This window comes from Mandrillus leucophaeus, unplaced genomic scaffold, assembly GCF_000951045.1.
Source record: "Mandrillus leucophaeus isolate KB7577 unplaced genomic scaffold, Mleu.le_1.0 Scaffold65, whole genome shotgun sequence".
Lineage (NCBI taxonomy): Eukaryota > Metazoa > Chordata > Mammalia > Primates > Cercopithecidae > Mandrillus > Mandrillus leucophaeus.
Window position 1 is genome coordinate 2,749,825 of NW_012107030.1, and position 11,796 is coordinate 2,761,620.

Below are 11,796 nucleotides of genomic sequence, written 5' to 3' on the forward strand. Positions count from 1 at the left end.
TTCTTAAGTTAATTTTAGTAGGCTATATTTTTTGACAAGTTTGTCTATTTTATCTAAACTTAATGTTTGTACGCTTAAAGAGGCTTATATTTTAGTGTCTGATTTCTGATATTTTCATTTCTAATATTGTCTGTTTCTCTCTTCTTTTCTAGATCATTTTTACCAAAAGTTTGACATTTGTTTTAGTCTTTTTCAAGAATCAAACTGGCTTTATTTATCCTCTCGACAGAAAATGTTTTTCTATTGTTATTCTAATGTTTTATAGTTTGTTAATGTCTGTCTTTAACCTATTACTTTCATATTTGATTTGGGTTTATCCTGCTTTCTTTCTACCTAAGTCTGATGGTTGTTAGTTCATTAATTTTTCACCTTTTTTAACATATTCAATATTAATTTATTAAATATAATATGGGAGATTTAATATTAATACTCAATATGCTATTAACTTATCAAATATAAAATGGGATATCCTATATTATACGTCATATATTTAACATGTTATATTAAATTATATTAAATATTTAACACTCTCCATTTTCTTCTAAGAAATCCTCCACGATATTTAATATTTTACCAATACCTCATGCACCACTGACCCCAAGGAATTGTGGGGCAGCTAGATAGGTACTGACGTCAGTTTCCAGCAAAGGCCCCCCCCCAAGTGCTGTGGCACAACCCACACTGTGCCCTTCCCCCTTTGTTGCTCACTGGCTCCCAGTTTTGCTCAAATGTTGAGAGTCCTTGGCTTCTCAGCCTGTTTCCAGCACCAAGGGGTTAATGCTGAGTACCGAGCCACTGTGGGAATCCAATTCCCTCCCATGTGATCAGAACAAACCTTGCATGTGACTCAATCCGAGCCATTGGGATTGGAGGAAAGCCTGGCAGGGGTAGAGGCAGGAGAATTCACAGAAAGGTTTTTGTTCCCAATAAAAAGAAACACAAATGAGAAAACACTTCTCCCCTTTGCTAAATGTTGTCACATTCAGTGGCAGGAACTCCCAAAGCTATTTTGCAACTGTGAGGGGAATGTTTCCCACACACAGAAAAATGGCAGAGCTGAAAGCGAGAAAGCAACAAGGAACTGATGACATGGAAGCCCTGAGACTGCATTTCTTGTTACATAAGATAAGAAGCTCCTTGTTATTCAAGCTTCTTTTACCAGGTCTCATTATTTGCAGCTAAAATTGTCCTGCAGGTGCCACAGGAAGACAGCCTCCTGCCTGCTGAATGGCACTGAGTGGCAGTTTTACAGTGGCATTGCGATGTCATCTTAGAATGCTTACCATGAATAGGGCAACCGAAAAAGACACCTATGCGTTCTTGCAGCATTGCTTATGTCATCTTAGAAAAAGCACATTATTCTACGTTATTCTTTTGTTCTTAGGAACTCAGGAAAATGTCTCTTTTGTAAACTCATACTAAAATGATAGATGATCAGAATAAGCTTGTGAGGGGAAAAAATAAATAAATGAATTGAGATCAGAGCTTGTGTCTGCCATTGTGAGGACCCAGAGCAGCCTCCTAAAAAGCCACATTACCAGCTGGGCATTCACATGGCCCAAGACACGGGATGTGTCCCTGTACATGCGTCACTACCTGCCAAGTACAGTACAGGCATGTTGGAATGGTCTTGGCTAAGCACTGACTTTTCAGAAGATAACATTTCCATGTTAGGGTCCTTGCCCATATCTTCAAATGCTGTCTTCAACTGGCATTATCCAGTGTCCTTGGGTTGCAGGTGACTGAAACATTATCTCAGAATAGTTTAAGAGGGCAAAAAGGAAAAGCACACATTTAATGGTTTGTGTGGGCAAACCAAGGAAAGGGGTGTCTGGATGTAAGGATCTAAGCACCCCATCAGGATGTTGCCTCCTCTTCTCGGCTTTTCTCTGCACATCAGCTGCCTTCTCTCAGGCAGATTTCCCCTCGGGGCTGGAACCACAATGGCCAGCAGCCCATGGCTGTCACACAGAGTCTCAGGTGGAAAGGCAAGCCTTGCCCCCACCAGCTCCAGTGGGAAACTCTCTCACTGCCCAGTTTGGGTCACATGCTTATTACTGGACCAATCTCTATGAGAAAGAGGGTGTTGGGAGTAGAACCATATTCTCCCAAAAGATATATACAAGTCCTAACTCTTGGTGTCTGTCAATGTAACCTTGTTTAGAAACAGGGTCTTTGCAGATGTAATCAAGTTCAGATGGGGTTGTATTGTAATAGGGTGAGCCCCAGTCCAATAACTCGTGTCCTTATAAGAAGTGAGAAGTTTGGACACAGATTGGAGTGATGCATTTACAAACCAAGAGACACTAGGGATTGCCAGCAACTCTCAGAAGCTGGGAGAGAGAAACGAAACAGATTCTACCTCAGAGTCTCCAGAAGCAACCAACCCTACCATCACCTCGCTTTAAGACTCCTACCCGCTAGTACTGTGAGAGAATCCATTTCTGTTGTGGTAAGCTACCCAGTTTGTGGCATTTCATTATAACAATTACAGCAGTTGTAGGAAACTAAGATGGAGGGCAGGACACCTCATTGAGTATAAATGTGCATGGCATAGGCTTTATTTTAAACTGTTTCTTTTCAAAAACTTTTCTAATCTAGCACATTTATACTAGATAAGGTGACCCCTTGTGATGGTTAATTTTATATATCAACCTGACTGGACTAAGAGATGCCCGGATAGCTGATAAAACATTATTTCTAAGTGTGTCTGTGAGGGTGTTTCCAGAAGAGACCTTTGAATCAGTAGACTGATTCAAAGTAAAGAAGACCACTGTCACCAATGTGGATAGCATCCTCCAATTCACTGAGGGCCCAAATACAACAAAAGGGCAGTCAAAAGATGAATTTCCTCTCTCTCTCTGGTTGAGCTGGGATGTTCAATTTCTTCTGCCCTTGAACATCAGTGTTCCCAGTTCTTGGGCCTTTGGACTTGGACCAGGACTTACACCACTAGCTCTCCTGTCTCTCAGGTCTTTGGACTAAGACTGAATTACACCATGGAATCTCCTGGCTCTCCAGCTTGCACATGGTAGAGCATGGGACTTCTTGGCCTCCATAATCATGTGAACCAACTTCCAATAGCACATATATATATCTCCTAGTGCTTCTGTTTCTCTGGATTGCAGGTTGGTCAGGTGCCCATTGCAGTGGGAAGGGAGGCGGGGATACTATGAATGGCAGCCCCTAATACATGGCTGAAGGAGAAGAAAGAGCTGTGCCCCAGAGAAGGGAGAAGGACCTTGTTACTAGAAGGACAGTGTAAAGAGTGCTGGTCAGGCAAGCACAGGAGCAACTGCGTCATTTCACACTGTCATCCTCTGTGGCCAGATTTCTTAGAGATGGAGAGAGGGGAATATGGTTTTGGGTGGCAGGAAATGTTTATTCCTTCTTCTGAAGATAGTGCAGATTCCTTCATCCAAAGCTAGGAATTTATGAGCCACCGCAGTTTGAATAGTTTTATTCTTCAAGGATTGAAGTAGCTTGATTTGGTTCGACACTCAGGAAGTTTATAGATTCACTCTGTGGTGCAATTCTGCTGTAAGAAATGTTTTATTAATGACACCAAGATAATAACAACTTAAAAGTAAAGTTCCTGTGAAGCACATATTCTATTTCAGTTACCTATCAGAGTTGACCTTTTATCTCAGCAATAAAATTGAAATTATGCATCAAATATGATAAAAATCTATTCCAAGGAATTGAAATTAGTTATCATTAAGGTGCTTTAAAACTATTTTTAATTGCTAACATGCTGATATTAAATGGAGAGTTAGAAGATGAAAAAGTGTTACTTATACAGAGTAATCTTCAAGCAGACACCATTAGATGGCCTCGTGCTTAAAGATTCTATTTCAAGGCAAGCCCTGCTGCAGTTAGAATCCTAATGAACCACACAGACAGAATCCTTTAACAGCTTGGGCAGTCAGGAATCTTCTCCACAACATATATTCACTTTCAACATGCACGCCTTGCACGTGGACAGCGAAGGTAAAGGAATTAGCCTCATCAATATGCATTCAAACCACTCAGCCAAGAAAGAATCTACTGAGACCTCACTCATCATAGCCAAAGTGCTGCTTTAGACACTCTATGTATATCAACTAAGTTAAATCTCACAATACGCTTATGGGTTGGGTACTATTATTACCCCCATTTGATAGAAGCAAACTAAGAAACAGAGAGGTTATGATACTTGCCCAGATCACACAGCCAAGCCAGTGGCGGAGCACCAGGGTTCTAACTTAGACTGCCTGGTTCTAGAGTCTGTGATCTTAACCTGCCTGGGACAAGAGGCTCTGACAAAGATCCCAAAAGGGTCTTAAAATACCTCTGCTGAGATAAACCTTTCCAGGTGAAGCTTTAGTCAACAGTGCTTGATAGCAGAAAGTGAAATGCTGAGTACAGAAATCAGTTCTATCCATCCACGCGGTGTTTGACGGCAACCACAGGAGGTGGTAAAGGAAGTGAGGGGGGTGCCCTGGAAGGACAGGCAGGATTGGGTTAAGGTGAGTAGAATCCAGGCACTCATAACACAGAGACAGCCACACTTTGTCTCTTTGCCATTGAATAGAGTCATCTGTTTCCTTTCAGGTAGCCTGGGCCAGAATCCACAGGTCACCAGGAAATGTATGACAAAACCACCCAGGTGAATAGGTGCAAACCCCTGTAAACGAGGGTGACCAACTCATCCTGGCCTTTCCAGACATTCCCTAGTTTTCACACTAAAGTGCCGAGTCCAGGGACCCTGTGAGTCCTGGGCAGACAGAATGCTTGGTCACCTTACTTGTAAAATTCTAAAAGGAGAAGGAAAGCTTTTCGAAAAGAAACAGTTTACAACAAAGCCTATGCCATGCACATTTATACTAGATAAGGTGACCCCTTGTGATGGTTAATTTTATATATCAACCTGACTGGACTAAGAGATGCCCAGATAGCTGATAAAACATTATTTCTAAGTATGTCTGTCAGGGTGTTTCCAGAAGAGACCTTGGAATCAGTAAAGAAGACCGCCGTCACCAATGTGGATGGCATCCTCCAATCCATTGAGGGCCCAAATAGAACAAAAAAGCAGTCAAAAGATGAATTCTCTCTCTCTCTCTCTCTCTCTCTCTCTCTCTCTGCTTAAGCTGGGATGTCCAATTTCTTCTGCCCTTGGACATCAGTGCTCCCAGTTCTTGGGCCTTTGGACTTGGACCAGAACTTAACACCACCAGCTCCCCTGTCTCTCAGGCCTTTGGCCTCATACTGAATTATACCACTGGATTGCCTAGTTCTCCAGCTTGCAGATGGCAGATCATGGAACTTCTTGGCCTCCATAATCACATGAACCAAATCCTAGAATACATATGTATCTTCTAGTGGTTCTGTTTCTCTGAAGAAACTGCCTAATACACCTCAAAAAGACTAAAACCATTGATACCACTGAACCTGAGCTTCTCTGGACACTGCCACATCGAGGCTGTGGGACCTTAGGAGAATCACCTCGTCACTCCAGGCCTTAGGAGGATCACCTCATCTTGTTGGGCCCTAGTTTTCCTACCTGTAAAATTAAAGGTTTGAAGTTAAGGTCAATTTCAGTGCTAATAACCAATCTATTATTCTTGAGTTAATATCAGTGTTAGAGGAGAGCTCCTGACCAAACACACACACACACGCACACCCTATACAAAGTTTTCTCATTTAGGGGAAAAACTCATACTGCACATTATTTTTCACTTGAGATATTCATTATCTGAGGTATACTCTAGCATAAATTTAGTACTTGGGGATTTTTTTAATGATGATTTTTCTAGATTGTTAACATGTTTCCTAATTTTACTATAGCCAGTCTTAATTTCATAATTAAGGGTGGGGGTGGGGAGATGCTTTCAGAATAAACGATGTGATAAACATCACAAGATGCTCTTCATGAATGGTAGCTCTTATCTCCCAGACATGTACCTTGGGAAGGCTGAACAAGCTAGGTCAGGAGAGCAGCAACCACTAGGAGCTCTCCGCTCCAAATAACAAGGCCCCTGTTGATTGGGCTACCATGTTGCCATTTGAAGACAAGGGTAGAATTTGTGTAGTGGATTCATTATTAAAGAAATGTGGTTAGAACAATTCTAGTCAACAAAACTCCACTGAGAATACAGGCCACAGAGAGCTGTGGCTGGGCAAATCTAACTGAAATATAAGCAACTCAACTTCAATAAGTATAAGAGAATGGTTGTGTTGGCCGGGCGCAGAGGCTCATGCCTGTAATCCCAGCACTTTGGGAGGCCCAGATGGGTGGATCACCTGAGGTCAGGAGTTCAAGACCAGCCTGCCCAACATGGTGAAACCTCATCTCTACTAAAAGTATGAAAAAAAAAAATTGCTGGGCCTGGTGGCATCCACCTGTAATCCCAGCTACTTGGGAGGCTGAGAGGCAAGAGAATCGCTTAAAACTGGGAGACGGAGGTTGCAGTGAGCTGAGATCATGCCACTGTCCTCCAGCCTGGGTGATAGAGCAAAACTCTGTCAAAAAAAAAAAAAAAGGTTGTGAACTATTTTCTACGTTGATGTTGGGGAAGGGGACAGCCTATGTGACCCACTCACCTTTCCTCTGTGCCCAACTATGATTACCCTCTCACTCTTTGTTTCCAAAGGAATGCAGAGCCAATTTTTTTAATCATGTCTTTATTTCCTGGGATAGAGGATATGCTCTAGAGAAGAGATTAAGACTATGAACACTGATGTCCTTCTGACCTGACTCAGCCTTGTACTTCACTCTTGAGTTCAACCTACTTATATAGACGGCAGGTGGCAAATAAAGACAAAATTATGTTGTCTACCCACTGAGATGGGATGCATCTTAGGTAAGGGACTCATATCCAAGATCATGCTGCCAATCAAAGACAGAAAAATTAGATCCTAAACTTCCAGTAAACAGAGCAACAAGTATTTTTACCTTTCATATCAGCAAGAGGGTTATCTCATCTTTAGCTGGTAAGAACTTGTTCTGCAGACAGATTGCAATTTAACACCTAGCGTCCATCTCTGATGGGCAACATGCACAAACTTTCTGCCATTTCCTATCTACAAGATCAGAGTAAGTGTCCAATGTTTGGTTTATTTTAGGTATCCCTAAATACAGAGGTACCCCTGAGTTAGGGTGACACAGAGCATTCTAGAAGCAACTTTATAGAAAACCTTAATTGCAGGCTTAATCCCAAAATAGAAATTCTCTTCACTGCAAATTGTCAGTGTGATTTGGCATGCCCCAAAATACACACTTGGGTGCCATTGGTCATCCTTTCATTAGAGTTTTATTTCTGAGCTGCCTGAAGCTTTTTATTCTCTTATCTTCCTAAACTTCAGTCATTTAAAATAGTGTGACAGTTATGAAACAATAAACGTAGACATCAGTGAAAATGGCATGCTGTCCAGAATTAGACACACATAAATGATCAGTTGGGCTTTAACAAAGGTGCCAGGGCAATGGATTAAAAAAATCTTTTTAACAAATGGCCCTGGGGCAATTGGTCATCCACATGCAAAAAAGGAAAGAACAACTCAAAATGCATTATAGACCTAAATATGAGGGCTAGTACTGTAAAATTTCTGGAATACACGGGAGAAAATCTTAATGACTTTGGGTTAGGCAAAGATTTCTTCAGTAAGACACAAAAAGCAGGAACTATTTTTGTAATTGATAAATTGGACTCCATCAAAAATATAAAAATTTTACTCTTCAAAAAACCCTTTTTGCAAAAATATTTGCAAAACTTACATCTATCCAAAGTACATAAAAAATGCTTACGGTTCAATAATAAGACAAATAGGCAAAATATTTGAACAGACATTTTGCCAAAGAAGACACGGATGGCAAGTAAGCACAAGAAAAAAAAATGTTCTTTATCATTAGTCATCAAGGAAATACAAATAAAAATCACAATAAAACACCAAGATGCACCCACTAGAATGGCTAAAATTAAAAAGACTGAAAATAACAAGTGATGGCAAAGATGTAGAGGAAGGAAATCCTAGCCAGTGCAATCAAGCAAGAGAAAGAAATAAAGGGCCTCCAAATTGGAAAAGAGGAAGTCAAACTATCTACGTTTTCCAATGATATAATCATATACCTAAAAAACCCTAAAGTCTCCTCCAAAAGACTTCTAGATTTAATAAATGAATTCAGTAAAGTCTCAGGTTACAAAATCAATGCACACAAGTCAGTAGCACTACTATATACTGACAACAATCAAGCTGAGACTCAAATCAAGAACTCAATCCCCTTTACAATAGCTGCAAAAAATAAAATAAAATACCTGGGAATATACTTAACCAAGGAGGTAAAAGATCTATATAAGGAGAACTACAAAACACTGCTGAAAGAAATCACAGTGACACAAATGGAAATACATGTCATGCTTATGGACTGGAAGAATTAATATCATAACAATAACCATACTTCCCAAAGCAATCTACAGATTCAATGCAATTGCTATCAAAATACCAACATCATTGTTCACAGAATTAGAAAAAAATTCTAAAATTCATATAGAACCAAAAAAAAAAAGCCTAAATAGCCAAAGCAATCCTAAGCAAAAAAGAACAAATCTGGAGGCATCACACTATCCAACTTCAAATTATACTACAAGGCTGTAGTAGCCAAAACAGCATGGTACTGGCACAAAAGTATACACATAGACCAATGAAACAGTGCAGAGAACCCAGAAACAAAGCCAGATACTTACAACTAACTGACCTGCAACAAAGTGTACAAAAATATAAATTAAAGAAAGGAAATCCTGTTCAGTAAATGGTGCTGGCAACTGGATAGCCATATGTAGAAGAATGAAACTGGAATCCTACTCTCGCCATATATAAAAATCATCTCAAGATGGATTAAAGACTTAAATCTAAGACCTGAAATTATAAAAATCCTAGAAGAAAACCTAGAAAAAACTCTTCTAGACATTGGCCTAGGCAAAGAATTTATGACTCAGACCCCAAAAGCAAATGCAACAAAAGCAAAAATAAATAAATGGGACCTGATTAAACTAAAAAGCTTCTGTACAGCAAAATAAATAATCAGCAGAGTAAACAGGCAACCCGCAGAATGGTAGAAAATATTTGCAAACTATGCATCCAACAATATTTTGACTAATCTCCATAATCTACAAGGAACTCAAATCAGCAAGGAGAAAAACAAATAATCCCATCAAAAAGCGGGCAAAGAGTTCTGCATTCCCTGCGCAAAATGCCCGGCAAAGCCACAGAAACCATCCCTGCTACGGAACAGGAGGTGCCGCAGCTCCAGGCTGACAGAGGGTCTGGAACAGAATCTGACAGTGATGAATCAGTACCAGAGCCTGAGGAACAAGATTCCACACAGACAACCACACAAGCCCAGTTGTCAGCAGCAGCTGAAATTAATGAAGAACCAGTCAGTAAAGCAAAACAGAGTCAGAGTGAAAAGAAAGCACAGAAGGTTATGTCCAAACTGGATCTTCGACAGGTTACAGGGGTTACGAGAGTCACTATCTGGAAATCTAAGAATATCCTCTCTTTGTCCTCACAAAACCAGATGTCTATAAGAGCCCTGCTTTGGATACCTACATAGTTTGGGGGGGAACCAAAAATGAAGATTTATCTCAGCAAGTACAGCTAGCAGCTGCCGAGAAATTCAAAGTTCAAGGTAAAGCTATCTCAAACATTTAAGAAAAAACACAGACTCCAACTGTACAAGAGGAGAGTTAAGAGGAAGAAGTTGATAAAATAGGTGTGGAAGTTAAGGGCATGGAACTGGTTATGCCCTTGTCGAAGCAAATATGTCGAAAGCAAAGGCAGTCCAAGCCCTGAAGAACAATGGTAATGGTGTTGTAATGGAATTAACAAAGTAACCAACTGAAAACAACCTCTTTAGTGTTTCCAAGAAGTAACTGCAGCTTGATTTGAAATTTGTACTGTTTGTAGAAGAGCAATAACAATCATTGCAGTCTGGCTCTCTAGGAAGCCCTATCCCTAGGAAAAGGGAGACTGCACCACATCAAGGGATCACCCTGTGGTACAAAAGAATCTGAACAGCAACACTTGAGTTCCAGATTTTTCCACTGAAATAGCCTACCCAAATGAGAAGGAATCAGAAAAGTAATTCTGGTGATATGACAAAATGAAGTTCTATAACATCCCCAAAAGACCACACTATCTCCCCAGTAATAGAACCAAACCAAGGAAAAAAATCTCTGAATTGCCAGGTAAAGAATTCAGAAGGTTGATTATTAAGCTACTCAAGGAGACACCACAGAAAGGTAAAAACCAACTTAAAAAAATATAAAAAACAATACAGGATATGGATGAACATGTCTCCAGAGAAACAGATGTCATAAAAAAAAAACAATCACAACTTCTGGAAATAAAAGATACACTTAAGAAATACAAAATGCACTGCAAAGTGTCAACAATAGACTATAACAAGTAGAAGGAAGAACTTCAGAGCTCAAAGATAAGGCTTTAAAATTAACCCAATCAGACAGAGACAAAGAAAAAAGAATTTTTGAAAATAAACAAAGACTCCAAGAAATTTGGGATTATGTTAAATGACCAAACCTAAGAATAATTGGTGTTCCTGAGGAAGAGGAGAAATCTAAAAGTTTGGAAAACATATTTGAAGGAATAGTTGGCAAAAAAAAAAAAAAAAAAAAAAAAAACTTCCCTGGCCTCACTAGAGATCTAGACATTCCAATACAAGAAACTCAAAAAAACACCTGGGAAATTCATCACAAAAAGATCATCGCCTAGTCACATAGTCATCAGGTTATCTAAAGTCAAGACAGAAAAGAATCAACAGCTGTGAGACAAAAGTATCAGGTAACCTATAAAGGAAAACCTATCAGATTAACAGCAGATTTCTGACCAGAAACCTTAGGAGCCAGAAGGGACTGGGGTCCTATCTTTAGCCCCCTCAAACAAAATAATTGCCAGCCAAGAATTTTGTATCCAGCAAAACCAAGCTTCAGAAATGAAGGAGAGAAAAAGCCTTTCTCAGACAAACAAATGCTGAGTGAATTTACCACTACCAAGCCAGCATTATAAGAAATGCTAAAAGGAGTTCTAAATCTTGGAACAAAACCTCGAAATATACCAAATAGAACCTCTCTAAAGCATAAATCTCACAGGCACTATAAAACAATAACACAATGAAAAAAAGGTATTCAGGCAGCAACTAGCACAATGAATAAAACAGCACCTCACATCTGAATACTAACGTTGAATGTAAATGACTTAAATACCCCACTTAAAAGATACAAAATGGCAGAATGGATAAAAATCCACCAACCAAGTATCTGCTGCCTTCAAGAGACTCACTTAACGCATAAGGACTCACATAAATTTAAGGTAAAGAGGTAGAAAAAGATGTTCCATGCAAATGGAAACCAAAAGCAAAAAGGAGTAGCTAATTTTATATCAGACAAAACAAACTTTAAAACAAAAACAGTTTAAAAAGACAAAGAAGGATACTGTATAATTATAAAAGGATCAGTCTAACAGAAAACTATCACAATCCTAAATATATATACACCTAACACTGGAGCGCCCATATTTATAAAACAATTATTACTAGATCTAAGACATTAGATAGATGGCAACACAATAACAGTGGGGGACTTCAGTACTCCACTGACAGCACTAGACAGGTCATCAAGACAGAAAGTCAACAAAAAATAATGAATTTAAACTGTACCTTAGAACAAATGGACTTAACAGATATTTACAGAACATTCTACCCAACAGCTGCAGAATGTACATTCTTTTCTTCAGCACATG

The 11,796-nt window shown here is 39.5% G+C and overlaps 1 pseudogene; it reads left to right on the top strand.

Annotated features, from left to right (window-relative positions):
• The first annotated feature begins 9,229 nt into the window (after positions 1-9,229).
• Positions 9,230-9,872, top strand: LOC105554596 (annotated as a pseudogene).
• Positions 9,873-11,796: the final 1,924 nt, after the last annotated feature.